Here is a 19,310-nt window from a genome sequence, read left to right on the forward strand (position 1 = left end):
ACATAATAGAGCAGTTTTGGTAGCCGCATTGTTTGGATACCCAAACAGTGTCCGTTTGAGCTGAATTTTGGTGAACAGTTAGGCGACTCATGGATCTATATTTCTACCAAAATCCATGCTCAATGGAGCACTAGTTTGTGAAATATGAATAGAAAACCAAAGAGTACAGAATCTGTAATTTCTTTGTGACTGTGATCATCCTTCGCATTCGAAAGTTGTGTTTGCAATTGATACCAAGGTATGTAGCGCGGTCAATAATTGTTGCTAGATGATCCTTTAGATGCCCTAAAGAAGGCTACTTGGACCCCTTTGTACCTTGTTCTTGGCCTCTTCTATCAACAATGTTCGAGCAATCGAGGTGTTCTACGAGTCAATTTATACCCTTGCAAATCGAAAGTAATTGGAAAGGTGTCAAACAACAGATTTCAAAATTGTGATTTGGAGATATTGATTGACATTAGAAATGAAGCCCCAATGTCAAAAGTAGTTCCACAAAGATAGTTTTGATATAGTGCAAGTCAACTCAACGTACTGCGCCACTGCACCACAAAGGCAAATTATACTCAACCTGCTTGGTAGTGAACTAGTCCCTAGTTTTGTGATTACTTGCAACTTTTGTTGTCCTCTAAGCCTCGCTAACATCCTTCTGCATCGATGGTTCTCCAATGCTGATATGCCTTTGGTACCTTATATGTGTTTTTATCCAAGAGATTGCATCAGATTCAACCCAGATAACTGTTGCAACTTGGATACAAAGGCTCCCTAAGGAATGATCATCGAGAACATTGAGCCAACAGAGTCAGCTATTACATTCACCACTCACTCAACAGACTCAGATAATATAGTGTTGTTATCAGAAAAAGAGCACTGCACACATGGAACATTATATAGCTTTCCATTAGTTGACATATGAGTGATTGCACCGCTACAACTAGCTTGGCTATTGGTTAGCTAGCTTCTCATACCCTCAAAGGATGTTTACCCCATCTATGATCACATCCTTTATTGTAACAGAACTGACCAAATCATAAGAACGTAAGTACAAAAACAATCACCGAAGCGATCAAATTCCTATACTTAAGCTCCCATAATCCCGGTAGTCCGGAAATCACGAAGGATTTCAACCAACTCTCGACATACAAACCAAGTTCATAGTGATTCAACACAACACATCATCCGTTACAACATTTCATAATAAGCATTCGGATTACATCCATCAGAGTCTAAATAGAATATTACAAACCAAGTTTGAGTGTGCGGAAGCAACATAGTTTAGTACAAAACATCATAGTTTTCAATTACATTGCCAAGTCCGAGTCATGTCCCACAAAAGCATTATCAGGTACGAGAACTAGTAGAGACCGCGCCCAATGGTCTAGTCTTCATCCCCAGCTGCGAGAAGGCAGTACTTGTAGCAACCAAAGTAGAACTGGTCATCTACAATAGGTGGGAGATAAACACTGAGTACGAGAAGGTACTCAGCTAGACTTACCCATCAAAACCAGAAATAAAGGACACCAAGGGTCATGCAAGGCTTATGAGGTGGGCTAGCTTGACACAGTTGCATAAAAGAGCTTATGATTATAGTAACCAATTTAAACTTAGCATCAAGCTTCTCATCATTTACTTGTCCACTAGATTAGCACCTGTACTAGAGCACTCACTTATTAGGAGCAAACAATATTAACCATAGCAGGTATAATAAGGCTGTCATCATCATATCATCAATTCTGAACCATTATGTTATTTAGTGTATCTACATTAGAGATAAGCCCGTCAAGTTCTCACTAACCGGGAGAGACGGCGATTCGAATCGAATTACAACTCAACTGAGGGGGTATTCCTAACTCTCACCCTAGCATACTTAGCAAGGGTAGCCATGGGTTACCTTTGGTACAACTCAGGAACCAAATTCGCGAGTTCGATCAGCGCCAGCGCTCTCAGGGATTACCCTTCTGCTAGGACGATCAGGACTTTTAAATCACCTGCCCTTGGACTCACGGCTATGGCTCCCTTCCGAGGCATACTTTATACTTATCGACTCCCGGCCTAAGTTGAGCTACTCGGCTTCGCGGTCGGTCTTCAGACACGGCCAACTAAGAGAGAGGCATGCGTTCAACATGAATAGGAAAGGCTCCAAGAATCAGTCCTTAAGCGACACAGACAGAGTCACTGCAAACCGGCAAGCCTCCGTCTGGTCTTCATTTCAAATTAAGACTGGTTCTTTTCCACGATATCAAATATAGCCAACCGTGCCACATGTATCTTCCTATATCTCGCAGGTGACAGAAAATCACCTGACTTCTACCGTGTTTAAGCAGGGCTAAGCACTACACGAGCCTGAGCTACATAGGATTCAGGGTAACAATATCTAGACAAGGGTTGGGTAACCAATGCAGCAAGTGTTTGCATCCAATGCCTAAACTTAATGCAACAATACATATATATATGACAATAATACTGTAACTACATTTCAGAAATTAGGAGGCTTAATATGCTCCGGGGCTTGCCTTTCACAAAGTTGCAAGGACGGTGATCCGGGCACTCAACGGCGACCTCGTCTGGCACTTCTCCTGAAGGCTGCTCCTCCTGAATCTCCGGTGTCGGCTGCTGCTGCTCGCTCGGTTCCTCGAATTCCAGCAGGGTCACTCCTTCCGGTACACCTATTGCATGCCGATGCACAAGATAAATATCATGGATGCATAAGGAATGACATGATGCTCAATGATGAATGAATCACAGTAAGTGTTTACCGAAAACATCACTGGACACTCGTTTACCGAGTAAGACTAGCCCTATTCAAATCACTTTAAGCATGTATCTAACTTAACTTAAAGAACAAGATCAACTTACCTAACTTGCATAACCTAAGATAAAGATGCTCATCTTCAGTTAAAGGCCTAACACCTAGGAACATTACCACAAACTTAGAAATAGTAAAGGTATACATAATTTAACATGTAAAGTTTCATATGCATACAAGTAGTCCCTTAATTCAATCACAACAGGAGTTATACAATTCCAAATGACTTGCATGAGGACATTCTAGAAAGCTTATGAAATTCTCTACAAATCATTTGTAAACATTAAAGCATGATTCTTATGTTAACCAAATCAATTCCAGTAAACCTAGAATCTGTCCAGAAATGACAGTGTTACTAAATTAATTATTTAATGATGATGCAAAAGGATAATTGGACCAACCCAAGTTTACCAACATGTTTTTCATACCCAAGAAACATCAGAAAGCATAGTGCCAACTTCTAAATAAATTATTTAATATCCTTTTCCAATTTATTTAGTTAATTAGGTGATTAAAGCAATATATAGTAAAACTATTCATTAAAATCTACAAAATTTACAGTAGCTATCTCATGCTTCACATAGACTACCATAAAAATTTCAAAGCCATTGAGCAAGCAGAACTTGCTGTATCCAAAATAACAGGTGGCATGCCTATTTTTAGCATAATTAGGAAACCCTAATGAAAAGTGTCAAGCAACAGATTTCTCATTTTTCCTAGCATCATTCTAGCATAAGAACCTTACTAACCAAATTTTACCTATACTGGATCTATAGAAAAATTATGAAAATTCACACAAGATCCATCCATTGATAAAAAGAAATTCTATAACTCAAAAACTATACATGCACTAGCTCTGAAATTTTAACCAGAGCTTCTACTAAGCAATAATAGATTACCCACAAAATTTCATAATTTTTGGACCACAGAAACTCAAGATAAAATTCAAACAAGTTTGCATGCACCTAAAAACACATTTCAAAGTCCTATTTCATTCATCCAAAATTTATAAAACATGTGCTCATATAATATTTTTATTAAATACTAGACATTACTAGGAACTCAACAAAATTGGAACCATAGCATTTGGAGCTACCAATTAGGAGATACACATTTTTGAATCATGCACACAATTCTGTGAAAAACAAAATAAACAAACCCAAAAACAAGAAAATCAACTTCGCAACTGGGCTGGCCCGAACAGATCCGGCGGCCCACAACTCACGCAAACGCAGCCCAGCACTCGGCGCGGCCCAGGCTGGCTACCTCCTCAGCAGCGGCGACTGATAAAGGGGGCCCGCGCGTTAGTGAGAGAAACATGGGAGGAGGAACGGGCGGTGGCGTAGTTCGTCGCCGGTGGCTTCTCCGGCGAGGTCGGCGATGCTACTACGTTCAATACAACAGTGCGCATCTATTGGTGCCCTCAATTGAGGCTAGTGCCGCGGCTACAGGGTTGGCGACGAGCAATGGTGGCGCACGGCCGCGGCATGGCCGGCTCCGACGAGACGACAGCGTCATAGCCCCTAACGGTGACCCTACAAGCTTCGGCAGCACTCCTAGGACCTAGCGCAAGACAGAGGAGCATTGGCAAGGGCGCGAGGATAGCTGGCCACGTGGAGCGCCATCTTCGGTGAGAACAGCCACGGCGACGGTGGAAGAAAACGACGCGTTCGTCCTTACCAAGACTCGATTGGACCGACGGTGAGGTGGAGAGGGTAGAGAAGACCACGGCGAGGCTACTAACAGATTGGGCAACTCGTTTTCACGGTGGCGAGCGCACACGACGACGGCGACGCGCGGTCGGCAATGGCGGAGCTTGCTGCGGACACGGCGCTGCGCGCGGAGAAGGCGAGAGAGGGAAATGGAGCGGTGAGCGCGTTCGGGCAGGCGCTGGCCCTCTTTTGGAGCACGGACGTGCGACGTGGAGACCTCGGCAGTTCATGAACACCACGCGGCGAGCGTCGCCTGAGCCAGTCGGCCATGACCGTCACTGACGGTTTTCACAAAACGGCGATTCAGTGTACGATGACAATGACTGTCAGCGACATTTCGACATGTCAATACGGCTAATCCAATGACCCTTTGCAAAAACTATGTACATGAAGATTGTAGGTCTACCATCCCTCTACAATTTCTTTTCAAGGACCAACACCTAAATCGTCGTGGATCCGAAGTTACATGAAGCCAAAGTGAGCTTGATGCAACTGAAAATGTAACTACGACTTAGAATATTTTCTAAGTGTGAAATCAGCATGAACTACTGACTTGTGGGCCATGTTTGAGCATGTTCTAACCATTTTCATGAAATGATCATAAAACAACTTTTGTTCCTTAATAAATTAGCTACAACTTTGGTAAAGATTGCACTGCCATGCAAGGTCTCTAAGTTGGTCTTTTGAATCAGTCAAATAGTGCCACTCTAGGGTTATTAAAAGTCAAACCTTCACTTGGAGGGCATTTTGGTCATTTTGATCTACATGAACAATGTCCCAACAAGTAACCTAAGTGTAGTTAAGGTGTAATAGACCATGATCAACCACTTTACAAAATTGTTATGCCAACTTCTAATGATCACATGTGATAAAGCAACTAAAACAAGCAGTTCACTCATATGTTGCAATGCAATGTTTCACATGTTGCATGACTTTGTTGTTATTCTATACTTGTCACATTACTACCATGTTGCCATGTTTCAAGGTATGAGAAACTCAGGTTGCATTCACATGTTACACCATTACTATTCACAACACTCAAGTATGAAACATACACAATTGGATAATGTTGCATATGCATGTTTCAGTAACAAAGGCATGATGAGATAGATGATGCACATGTTTATGAAATGAAATGCAATTAGTAGAAGCCAAACACCTAGGGTGTTACAACCCTCCCCCCTTAGAAAAATCTCGTCCCGAGATTTGGAAAGCGTACCATTTAATATAGAAAGCTGGATAGTTTTCCTTTAAATAATCTTCCCGCTCCCAGGTTGCATCCCGTTCACTATGATTACTCCAAACTATCTTGTATAATTTAACTACTCGCGTACGAGTCACTCTTTCTTGAGTATCCAGAACTTGCATAGGCTTCTCTTCATAAGAAAAATCAGATTTCAAGTTGACTTTGCTTGTTGCTATTCTTTCCTCGGGAATACGAAGACACTTCTTCAGCTGGGACACATGGAATACCGGGAATATAGCTCCCATCTCACGTGGTAGATCGAGCTTATATGCTACTCTTCCACTTTTCTCGATAATGCGGCAAGGTCCAACATATCGAGGCTCCAGCTTCCTTTTAATTCCAAAACGTTTTACTCCTTTCATAGGGGATACCTTCAGATAAACATGATCACCTACTTCGAACTCAATAGGTTTTCTTCTCTTGTCAGCATAGCTCTTTTGTCTAGCCTGTGCGGTAGTCATATTCTTCTGTATAGTTCGGACTTGCTCTTCGGCTTCTTTTACAAAGTCAATACCATAGAATCTTCTTTCCCCGGGCTCCACCCAGTTCAAAGGAGTTCTACACTTGTGGCCATAAAGAGCTTCAAAAGGAGCCATTTGATACTCTCTTGATAACTGTTGTTATAAGAGAATTCAGTGAGAGGTAACCAGTCCTCCCAAGAGCCTTTGCAAGAGATAAGACAAGCCCTAAGCATGTCTTCAAGAATTTGATTAACACGCTCAGTCTGTCCTGATGTTTGTGGATGATAGGCAGAACTGTAGATTAGATGAGTGCCAAGGTTCTGATGTAAACACTCCTAAAAGCGAGCCGTGAACTGCGGTCCTCTATCTGAAACAATGGATTTGGGCACACCATGGAGATGTACCACTTGTTGGAAGTAAATCTCAGCATAATTGTGAGGGTGATAGGTAGACTTGACCAGAATAAAGTGAGCGGATTTAGTTAGACGATCTACGATAACCTAGATGGAATCACAACCCTTTTTGGTAGTGGGTAATCCAACAATAAAATCCATGCTAATTTCTTCCCACTTCAAGCCAGGAATAGAGAGTGGCTGCAATAATCCAGGCCTCATGTGAATAGCCTTGACTCTGCAACAGTTATCACACCTTGCCATGTAAGCTGTGATTTCTTTCTTCATCTTGGTCCACCAATAATATAGCTTGAGATCTTGATACATTTTACTGCTATCAGGATGGATGGACAATTTAGAAGAATGGGCTTCAGCCATAATTTGATTTCTAAGTTCTTTGTCTTTGGGTACCACAAGCCTATCATTAAACCAGAGAATTCCCTTGTCATCGACCCTAAAGTGCTTGGTTTCTTTCTCTTTCATCTTTCGCTTGATGTGAAACACACCCACATCAGTCTTCTCGAGTTCGATAATTTGACTTCTAAGAGAGCAATCCACAGTGATATTGTGGAGTACTACAGGATGAAGGAGGTGTGCCAGATGAAAGTCTTCACTAACTAAGGAATTGCAATGGGCCTTTCTGCTTAAGGCATCAGCAACCACATTTGCCTTACCAGGATGGTAGTGCACTTGAAGGTTGTAGTCTTTGATTAATTCTAACCATCGCCGTTGACGCATGTTCAACTCGGGTTGAGTAAAGATGTACTTGAGGCTTTTATGGTCAGTATAGATGTTGCACACATTACCCAGCAAGTAATGTCTCCAAATTTTCAGGGCATGAACAACTGCGGCTAGCTCTAAGTCATGGGTAGGATAGTTGACTTCATGCTTTCGAAGCTGGCGTGAAGCATAAGTAATTACTCGGCCCTCCTACATAAGAACACACCCCAAACTGATGCCACATGCGTCACAGTAGACATCAAAAGGCTTCTCGATGTTGTGCCAATACAGGAGCAGAGGTCAGTAAGGTCCGCAAAGTGTGGAAAGCCTCTTCACACTTCGGAGTCCACACAAACTTCTCATCCTTTTGAAGTAATCGAGTCATGGGCTTGGTGATTTTTGAAAAATCTAGGATAAAGCGACGATAGTAGCCAGCCAAACCCAGGAAAATTCGGACTTCTATGACCGTAGTAGGTGCCTTCCACTCAAGGACTTCTTGCACCTTAGTAGGGTCAACCAAAATTCCATCACCAGATAACACATGACCTAGAAAAGGTATCTTGTTCAACCAGAATTCACACTTGCTGAACTTAGCATAAAGCTGGTTGTCACGTAACCGAGTTAAAACAATTCTCAGATGTTCAGCATGCTCCTCTTCATTCTGAGATTATACCAGGATATCATCAATGAACACGACGACAAACTTGTCCAATTCCGGCATGAATACAGAATTCATCAGGTACATAAAGTGTGCCGGAGCATTGGTCAACCCAAAGGACATGACGAGGTATTCGAACAAGCCATAACGAGTAGAGAAAGCTGCCTTTGGTATATCTTCAGGATGAATTTTGATCTGATGATAGCCAGACCTCAAATCGATCTTGGAGAATACCTTAGCTTTGGAGAGCTGATCAAACAGAATATCGATGCGAGGAAGAGGGTATTTGTTCTTGATAGTAATAGCATTTAGGGGGCGATAATCCACGCACATGCGCAAAGATTCATCCTTCTTCTTCACAAATATAGTCGGACAACCCCAAGGAGAAGAACTAGGCCGAATCAAACCTTTCTTCAATAGCTCATTCAACTGACTCTTCAGCTCAGCCAACTCATTGGGCGGCATTCTATAGGGCCTTCAAGAAATAGGAGCCGTACCCGGAATGAGTTCTATCTTGAATTCTATATCACGGTTCGGAGGTAATCCAGGCAAGTCATCAGGGAAGACATCTGGAAACTCACAGACAACCGGTAGATCCTCAATGGCTTTGGCTAGGGTAGCATTGGATGTATTGTGGATAGAGATATCACGAGGTAACTGCACTAGAAAACCCTTCTTATCCACAGGATCCCTCAACATTACCACACGGGTTGAGGTATCGATCAACACTCCATTCCCGCTCATCCACTTCATTCCTAGAATTACATCGATTCCTACCTCCGGTAGAACTACAAGATCCGTAAGGAACTCTCGATCCCCAATCTCAATCTTTACATCTTTAACTACTTGGTTAGTCAGGATATTATTTCCAGCAGCACTAATACAATAACCACCCTTGACAATTGTAATCATATTCATCTTATGCATAGACGCAAAAGTAGAACTCATAAAGGAATGCGAAGCACTTGAATCAAAGAGCACAACTACAGGGTGATCATTAACAAGGAACTTACCAGCGGTGACCACTTCACCAGCAGGAATTTCCTCCACAGTAGTGTAGTGCACACGCCCTTGACGGATGTTTCCTTGAGCATTCTTGGGAGGATAGGGACACTTATTTGCCCAATGACCCGGCTGGTTATAGTTCTAGCATGGCCTGTTGGCTGGTGGGGCATTGGAGCTACCCTGCCCAGAGGTATTCTTTGGCAAGGAAATTGTGTACCCCTTGCGGAAACCAGTTTTAGCTTGATTCTTCTTCTGAGGTGGGCGGTACCGGACATTAGCATTGGGTGGACGGTACTGGGTCTTGGATACCATTGGAGCCTTAGACTGAGAAGCACCAGCCTCAAAGTTTCTTTTACGGTTCTTAGAAGCAGCATATATCTTGTCATTGTTCTCCTGGGTCAGGGTGTCACTGATAAACTCATTGAAGGTGACACACTTGCAGTTGCCCATAGACTTCATCAGTTTAGGGGAAAGTCCCCTCTTGAAGCTAGCTATTCTCTTGGCGTCAGTCTCGACGAACTCGGGAGCATACCTCACTAGGTTGTTGAATGCCTGGAGGTATTCATTAAGACTCTTGTTGCCTTGGGTTAGCTTCATAAACTCGGTATGCTTAATGGCCATGAGACCAGGAGGGATAGAGTGTCCCCTGAAAGCTGCCTGGAACTGGTCCCAAACTATCTCAACGTTAGTAGGGAAGGTGGTCCTATGATGGGTCCACCAGATGCCTGCAGGGCCTTAGAGCTGGTGTCCTGCATACGAAGCCTTCATGCCTTCAGTCAAATAGAGCAATCCAAATCTTTGATCTATCGTGCTCAACCATTCATCAGCTTGTAATGGTTCCTCTGCCTCATGAAAGATAGGAGGCTTTGTGTCCATGAAGTCCTTAAAGCTGCTGTACTGGTTCGGCTCGGGTCCCTGGCGGACATGCCAATCCTCACGGTTAGCCATCTGGCGCATAGCCTCAGCTAGCATACGCTGACTTTCCACGACTGTCTGCATTAGCTCAGCTGGTGTGGGCGGTGGAGGAGGTGGTTGTTCCTCATCTCCCATGCTACGACCGCGACGAAGGTTATAAGCCATCTGCAAAATGTATAGCCAATGAGCACTAACGATGTGGAAACTTTTGTAGATGAATTGTATAATTATGCCAACTGAGTCCGTTGGAGAGAATACATTTATATAATCAACAGAGGCACAATCATTCATCACAATCCAAGCGCGTCAATTGACACATAAATGCGATGAATTTAACCAACAATCGAGATCCATAGACCACAAGGACGAAATTCCTCAAAAGCTCACATACGTGGGGCATAACACGTTCGATAGGTTACATCGAAGCCATAGAGGTTCCAAACTTACATCAAGGGTAACATAGGGTTCGATATTACATCCCAATGATTAACTTGATACAAAGCTACTTGTTCATGCATGAGGATCAACAAAAGACTAGCTCTAGCGCATTAGCTAAGTAGTAAGCTAAACTATGCATTGTCCTCGGAGTTAGTGTCGAAGATCTCTCCTCCATCTTCATCACTAGCAGGCTCTAACTCCTCATCTTCCTCCTCATCAGGTGGAATGTCCTCAGGTCCATTGACCTCCATGTCATCATCACCTTCAGCCATGATGACACCAGAACCCATCTCATCCTCATCATCAGGTGGCAGGAGAGGGTGAAGTTGATTGTGTAACAGGTGAACCTCCTCATGGAGATGGTCATTGTACTCTTCAGCAACTGCCACTTGCTGCTCTAACTCCACCTGTCGTGCTCTCAACACATTCTCTTCATGCCAGGCTTCATTCCGTTGGTTCATCACGTGAATCAACATGCGTTCACAGTTGCGGTGAGCAACTGTCAACCTCTGAACCTCAAGGGTCTCTTGGTCCCTTTCTTGTGTTACTTGCTCCAAACGGTGCTGAGCCGCATTCCTCTCAGCAGTCACCCGAGCTAGCTCTGTCCTCAGCCTTTCCGCCTCAGTAGGCTCAGGACGGGGCTCATGAGGAGCTAAACGGTGACAAGGCGCCCTGCCTCTAGCGGACTTGCGAGCAGTGAGTTTTGTGCGCGCCATCTGTAGCAAAAAGTTACAACATAAGGGGAGAATCATTTAAGGGATACGAAATTTTAATTAGTCGAGACAATCATATTTTTAAGGGAGGGAGTAATGCAAGAAATGCTATGTATGCTTGAACATGATGCATGCACGATCCGTACGTCCTCACAAACCTAGAAAAATTTAAAGGCTAGCAAAATATACAGTGGCATACATATGTTCTCTCGTATACGGTAGCTAGTCGATCTACAACGATACGTTGTTAGTGTACCTGCAGAAAATTTCATTTCAGCCCAGTAATTTCCCAAAATGCATAAAAATCAAGCAGTAAACTAAATACTTTCATACATGCATCCCCTGATGCATATACTCTAGTATCACAGCTACCCATCAGAGATACCCACATTTAAGTACTCTCATAGATACATGATTGAACATGTAAGTATGCGAGCAACCACAACTACTCTCCCCTAGACCGACGGTTGGACGGTCATGCTCTCACAACTCCCACTTACCAGAGCATAGAGGTATTTGATCCAAACATTACCACCCAAGCGGATGGCATCCATACAATAACACGCCGTATGGACGACGAAACAGAAACAAGCAGGAACCCCCAAGTTAGTACTTTAATAAGCCACCTAAGAGTCCTTATTTGGGCATAAGGGATATGACCACTGGCAACACTTAGTATTTAATTTAGGATTTTCACAAATACTTTTCTTTTAAATACACAAATGACATGTTTAGTGTTGAATCTTGCTCTGATACCAGCTGTAACAGAACCGACCAAATCATAAGAACGTAAGTACAAAAACAATCACCGAAGCGATCAAATTCCTGTACTTAAGCTCCCATAATCCCGGTAGTCCGGAAATCACGAAGGATTTCAACCAACTCTCGACATACAAACTAAGATCGTAGTGATTCAACACAACACATCATCCATTACAACATTTCATAATAAGCATTCGGATTACATCCATCAGAGTTTAAATAGAATATTACAAACCAAGTTTGAGTGTGCGGAAGCAACATAGTTTAGTACAAAACATCATAGTTTTCAATTACATTGCCAAGTCTGAGTCATGTCCCACAAAAGCATTATCAGGTACGAGAACTAGTAGAGACCACGCCCAATGGTCTAGTCTTCATCCCCAGCTGGGAGAAGGCAGTACTTGTAGCAACCAAAGTAGAACTGGTCATCTGCAATAGGTGGGAGATAAACACTAAGTACGAGAAGGTACTCAGCTAGACTTACCCGTCAAAACCAGAAATAAAGGACACCAAGGGTCATGCAAGGCTTATGAGGTGGGCTAGCTTGACACAGTTGCATAAAAGAGCTTATGATTATAGTAACCAATTTAAACTTAGCATCAAGCTTCTCATCATTTACCTGTCCACTAGATTAGCACCTGTACTAGAGCACTCACTTATTAGGAGCAAACAATATTAACCATAGCAGGTATAATAAGGCTGTCATCATCATATCATCAATTCTGAACCATTATGTTATTTAGTGTGTCTACATTGGAGATAAGCCCATCAAGTTCTCACTAACCGGGAGAGACGGCGATTCGAATCGAATTACAACTCAGCTGAGGGGGTATTCCTAACTCTCACCCTGGCATACTTAGCAAGGGTAGCCATGGGTTACCTTTGGTACAACTCAGGAACCAAATTCACGGGTTCGATCAGCGCCAGCGCTCTCAGGGATTACCCTTCTGCTAGGACGATCAGGACTTTTAAATCACCTGCCCTTGGACTCACGCCTATGGCTCCCTTCCGAGGCATACTTTATACTTATCGACTCCTGGCCTGAGTTGAGCTACTCGGCTTCGCGGTCGGTCTTCAGACACGGCCAACTAAGAGAGAGGCATGCGTTCAACATGAACAGGAAAGGCTCTAAGAATCAGTCCTTAAGCGACACAGACAGAGTCACTGCAAATCGACAAGCCTCCGTCCGGTCTTCATTTCAAATTAAGACTGGTTCTTTTCCACGATAGCAAATATAGCCAACCGTGCTACATGTATCTTCCTATATCTCGCAGGTGACAGGAAATCACCTGACTTCTACCGTGTTTAAGCAGGGCTAAGCACTACACGAGCCTGAGCTACATAGGATTCAGGGTAACAATATCTGGACAAGGATTGGGTAACCAATGCAGCAAGTGTTTGCATCCAACGCCTAAACTTAATGCAACAATACATATATATATGACAATAATACTATAACTACATTTCGGAAATTAGGAGGCTTAATATGCTCCGGGGCTTGCCTTTCACAAAGTTGCAAGGACGGTGATCCGGGCACTCAACGGCGACCTCGTCTGGCACTTCTCCTGAAGGCTGCTCCTCCTGAATCTCCGGTGTCGGCTGCTGCTGCTCGCTCGGTTCCTCGAATTCCAGCAGGGTCACTCCTTCCGGTACACCTATTGCATGCCGATGCACAAGATAAATATCATGGATACATAAGGAATGACATGATGCTCAATGATGAATGAATCACAGTAAGTGTTTACCGAAAACATCACTGGACACTTGTTTACCGAGTAAGACTAGCCCTATTCAAATCACTTTAAGCATGTATCTAACTTAACTTAAAGAACAAGATCAACTTACCTAACTTGCATAACCTAAGATAAAGATGCTCATCTTCAGTTAAAGGCCTAACACCTAGGAACATTACCACAAACTTAGAAATAGTAAAGGTATACATAATTTAACATTTAAAGTTTCATATGCATACAAGTAGTCCCATAATTCAATCACAACAAGAGTTATACAATTCCAAATACACACAAGATCCATCCATTAATAAAAAGAAATTCTATAACTCAAAAACTATACATGCACTAGCTCTGAAATTTTAACCAGAGCTTCTACTAAGCAATAATAGATTACCCACAAAATTTCATAATTTTTGGACCATAGAAACTCAAGATAAAATTCAAACAAGTTTGCATGCACCTAGAAACACATTTCAAAGTCCTATTTCATTCATCCAAAATTTCTAAAACATGTGCTCATATAATATTTTTATTAAATACTAGACGTTACTAGGAACTCAACAAAATTGGAACCATAGCATTTGGAGCTACCAATTAGGAGATACACATTTTTGAATCATGCACACAATTCTATGAAAAACAAAATAAACAAAACCAAAAACAAGAAAATCAACTTCGCAACTGGGCCGGCCCGAACAGATCCGGCGGCCCACAACTCGCGCAAACGCAGCCCAGCACTCGGCGTGGCCCAGGCTGGCTACCTCCTCAGTAGCGGCGACTGATAAAGGGGGCCCGCGCGTTAGTGAGAGAAATAGGGGAGGAGGAACGACTGGTGGCGTAGTTCGTCGCCGGTGGCTTCTCCGGCGAGGTCGGCGATGCTACTACGTTCAATACAACAGTGTGCATCTATTGGTGCCCTCAATTGAGGCTAGTGCTGTGGCTACAGGGTTGGCAACGAGCAATGGCGGCGCACGACCGCGGCATGGCCGGCTCTAGCGAGACGACGGCGTCGCAGCCCCTAACGGTGACCCTACGAGCTTCGACAGCACTCCTAGGACCTAGCATGAGATAGAGGAGCAATGGCAAGGGCGCGAGGACAGCTGGCCGCGTGGAGCGCCATCTCCGGCGAGAACAGCCACGGCGGCGGTGGAAGAAAACGACACGTTCGTCCTTACCAAGACTCGATTGGACCGACGGTGAGGTGGAGAGGGTAGAGAAGACCACGGCGAGGCTACTGATGGACTGGGCAACTCGTTTTCGCGGTGGCGAGCACGCACGATGATGGCGACGCGCCACTACAAGAATCTTGTTAATCCATGATGGAAAATTTCTGTCACGGATCACCAAAAAACCGTCACAATGCAATATCTGTGATGATTTCAGATATCGTCATGAATTGAGCGTCATGGATTGACCTCTGTGACGGTTTTCCGAAAAACCATCACAGATTAACAGAATCCATGACGGTCTTAAACTGTCACAATAGCCCAAGGCCTAGTTAGCCCAGCCCGAGCCCAATGCCTATGATAGTTCTAAACCGTCATAGATGAATTGACACATCATCTAGAAAGCTTGCATGGATGCTTACATCACGAGCTAGCCCATCTTTTTTTTTTTGTTGTAAGAAATCCCGGACATTTATTAAGAGGCTAAAATCAAAGGTGGCCCACTTATTGAATGACAAATATGCTGACATTTCTTTAGCATTCCCAGTTATAGATTTACAACCATTGGGTCAAATATGTTTATATGTACAAAGATTTACACATTGATGATGAAGCGATTTAAAGCAATGCAGCCAACTGCCTAGAACCACCTCGGTGGAATGATGTTCCTTCATCCAGCACTTCTCCAATATTGTTTACCCACCAATTCTTATTTGCACTGCCCTACAGCCCTTCCTGAAAACCATGAAAAAGAAACGTTCAATCAAATGGTCATTCAGAGAACTTAATAGATAGCACTGCAAAGACAAGACAATGTAACACTACTGATTTGTAAATGACAACACAAAAAACTATTAATTCCTGTAAAGAAATCTTATGCATCTATTCAAACAGGAGGTTAGAACGTATAATACTCACTCAAAACTCTGGATGTAATTGGTTAGATAGGACAGTAATAGCAGCAGCAAACTAGCATGTATCAATCCAATCTAGGACAGAAAAATAAGGGAATTCATACTTGTCACCCTCACAAAGCAAATGACCTTTCAATATGAACTCCTGCTACCAGTAATAGATGGGCTTTCAGTTTCAGTTTAGAAAAATTCAGTTGTCGTTTATAGCAAAGAAGAAATACTTGTCCTTTCTTCTAACATAAACCATCAAAGAAATTATAGGAACTGAATCACTCATAAATAAATGGCAGCCTCTGAAATATTTAGTAAGCTAAACCTATTGAGAAAAGTTTAGTATTTTAAACTGATCCAAAGGGAACACACAAGGCAGGAACTCAGAATTTATGACTGTAGGAACATATAATAGCAGTAACAGAAATACTAGAAAATGTATTAAAAATAAAAAGTTCTAGGAGTACTGCAGGGCATATTGTTATTGAAGAATGCTTTTATGTACAGCAGGAACATACAATGTCATGTCGGTTTCTATTCATGAGCCTGCCAAAATCATACAAAAGGAACCTTCACTGCACTTCACTTTGTAAACCTACAATAAAGAGACGGTCAGATGCGTATACAAAGGTTACAGAAGATCACATGCACATGACATTCACAGATAACCAGAAACAGAGAAGTGTGTGCATTTTGTTAGAGAAGAAAAATGAAGCTTTGGGCTACTTTTTAAAGGGAACATCAATAGATATGGAGATCACATATTGAACGTTGGAATAAATAAGAAATAATCATACTTCAAGTGTCATACATAGGAATATTCTAATAATCAACATGTACAGAAAGCTTCAGGGAGCTCTATTGTTGCTGCTACTGTACTGAAAACCATGACAAGCAAACAGCTAAGCTGAAGTCAAAAGGTTTTAAACTAAACTGATAGCTAAAAGAATAAGTAAATGGTAAAACTATTACTAACTAGCATGCATGTGTGGCTGAAAGTGACAATTTCCTTCACTGTTGCATTCCAAATAAGAGTTACTGAAAGTAACGTGCTGCAGTTTTGCAAATTTGAGAATAGAGCCAAACTATGTAGTTGTAGAGCTGATCACGGTTGAGAAAGTAGATAGCTACAGCTGTTGTTATAGAATAGCTTCTGCTGTTGATATGAAAATCAAGGCTGCCAGCTGTTGGAATAAATTGATGCTCACTACCGATGGGCTGACCAGCTGCACAGAAACAAATTCAGAGCAAAAGCCAGGCATGCACTAGAGAGGAAACTGCAGAGCTAGCTGTCGACAGAAAAATCAACAACAGTTGCTGCCCTTTGCTGCTGCAATAGAGTCAGAGATCTAACATAACCAAGAAATCAAGATCAGCTCAAGCTGCAGGTGATGGTTTGCACCGAACAGCAGCAAGTTATCATGCTGTTGCTATCTGCTATACGTTAAAAAACACACATTTCAGAATATTGTTTATTCTAAGTTCTATAGACTGATATGTTTGGTTTTGGTTTCAGGTGACAATGAACATATCTGACGGACCAACACTTGGCTGCAGCTTACAAACAAAACTAAATGGCTGCTGTTTGAAAGAACAATTTTCAAGTGAATTAAAAAAAGAAGAATTCAGAACCTGATCTTACAACAGTACCCCGTTTCAGTAGTCCTTTCTCAGCCAAAGAAATAAGATCATCGCACTCATCCTGTTACCAAGGGAAAGGCATAATTATTCCACCACTTTTTTTATTCAGGCAAAAAACCTAAATAATGAATTAGTGAGCCAATGTTCCGCAAACTACTTAGTTATGACAAGCTACTTCAGAACAGCCACCACTTTTTTAGGTATTCCATAGCTGTGCACCTTTTTCCCACTCCTGACTACAAAACAGCCAACAACATTCTGTTCAAATGTGCTGTGATGCCAATATTTTGGCTGTCATGGAAAATAACTTCTCATTTTAAAAGGAAAAAAAACCAAGTGAAATTTTCGACTGTGCTGCAACTCATGTATTAGGGAATGGAAAATTATTGATAGTTTTTTTCTGGTTGTTTCCTATAGTGGCTTTATTGTTTTATTTTTCCCTGACTGAATTGCTTTAGGTGACTGAATGTGCAGTAAGTGAGATCAGGCCTGGCAAGTGCCTAATAATTCCACCATTTCCTGTCCATGCCACCATTTCCCAACTCCTAGCTAAGTTGTAGGATCAAATTTGCCTAATAATTCAGAAGAGAGGAGCGGAAAGCCACACAGATCTAGTACCAGTACCTGAGCAAAAAAACAGAAGACATTGATTTATTGGGTACCTCGCTCGTCGCCTCCATGCCATGGACCTGTGCAGAGAAGAGAGGCTGCCGCGAGAGAGAGGGGGAGTGGGAGGAAGCGGACGGGACGGGAGGAGCTTGCCTTGCTGGATGCCGGGAATGCTATGGTAGCGGCATCCGCGCCTCGCCGTGACATCGCCATCGATAATCCCCAGGGGCGTAGCAGGGGCGAGCAGCAGCGACGAGGCACCGCTAGGAGCTGGGGGCCTGCGCACGCCGCCGGGGGCAGGGGCCCTAGATCTGGGCGTCCGTGCGGGCCGTGGCGCCGCCACCGCTGCCCGGAATCAGGGGGAGAGTGGGGTGACGAAGGAGATGCTGAGAGAGAGATAGGGTGTCGTAGCAGCCTGCGGAATGAATGGGGGTTAGGGTTCGGCCCACGGTGGGCTTATCGTGGGCTTCATGTTGTACTATGACGGTTTCTTAAAACGTCATTAGCAATCCGTCATAGATTAACACATTTCTTGTAGTGCGCGGTCGGCGATGGCGGAGCTTGCTGTGGACACGGCGCTGCGGGCGGAGAAGGCGAGAGAGGGAAATGGAGCGGTGAGCGCGTTCGGGCAGGCGCTGGCCCTCTTCTGGAACACGGACGCGCGATGTGGAGACCTTGGCAGCACATGAACGCCACACGGCGAGCGTCGCCTGAGCCGGTCGGCCATGACTGTCACTGACGGTTTTCAGAAAACGGCGATTCAGTGTACGATGACAATGACTGTCAGCGACTTTTCGACGTGTCAATACGACTAATCCAATGACCCTTTGCAAAAACTATGTACATGAAGATTGTAGGTCTACCATCCCTCTACAATTTCTTTTCAAGGACCAACACCTAAATCGTCGTGGATCTGAAGTTACATGAAGCCAAAGTGAGCTTGATGCAACTGAAAATGTAACTACGACTTAGAATATTTTCTAAGTGTGAAATCAGCATGAACTACTGACTTGTGGGCCATGTTTGAGCATGTTCTAACCATTTTCATGAAATGATCATAAAACAACTTTTGTTCCTTAATAAATTAGCTACAACTTTGGTAAAGATTGCACTGCCATGCAAGGTCTCTAAGTTGGTCTTTTGAATCAGTCAAATAGTGCCACTCTAGGGTTATTAAAAGTCAAACCTTCACTTGGAGGGCATTTTGGTCATTTTGATCTACATGAACAATGTCCCAACAAGTAACCTAAGTGTAGTTAAGGTGTAATAGACCATGATCAACCACTTTACAAAATTGTTATGCCAACTTCTAATGATCACATGTGATAAAGCAACTAAAACAAGCAGTTCACTCATATGTTGCAATGCAATGTTTCACATGTTGCATGACTTTGTTGTTATTCTATACTTGTCACATTACTACCATGTTGC

At 43.0% G+C, this 19,310-nt stretch overlaps 1 long non-coding RNA gene across 1 annotated transcript; it reads right to left on the reverse strand.

Moving 5' to 3' along the window:
* Nucleotides 1–15,200: 15,200 nt before the first annotated feature.
* Nucleotides 15,201–18,311, reverse strand: LOC136545977 (uncharacterized). The gene is made up of 4 exons (XR_010781195.1): nt 18,033–18,311; nt 17,262–17,331; nt 16,148–16,224; nt 15,201–15,459 (listed from the first exon to the last, which is right to left on the reverse strand). It is a non-coding gene; the product is annotated as an uncharacterized lncRNA (long non-coding RNA).
* Between the last annotated feature and the right edge of the window lie 999 nt (nt 18,312–19,310).

This window comes from Miscanthus floridulus, chromosome 3 (assembly GCF_019320115.1).
Source record: "Miscanthus floridulus cultivar M001 chromosome 3, ASM1932011v1, whole genome shotgun sequence".
NCBI lineage: Eukaryota > Viridiplantae > Streptophyta > Magnoliopsida > Poales > Poaceae > Miscanthus > Miscanthus floridulus.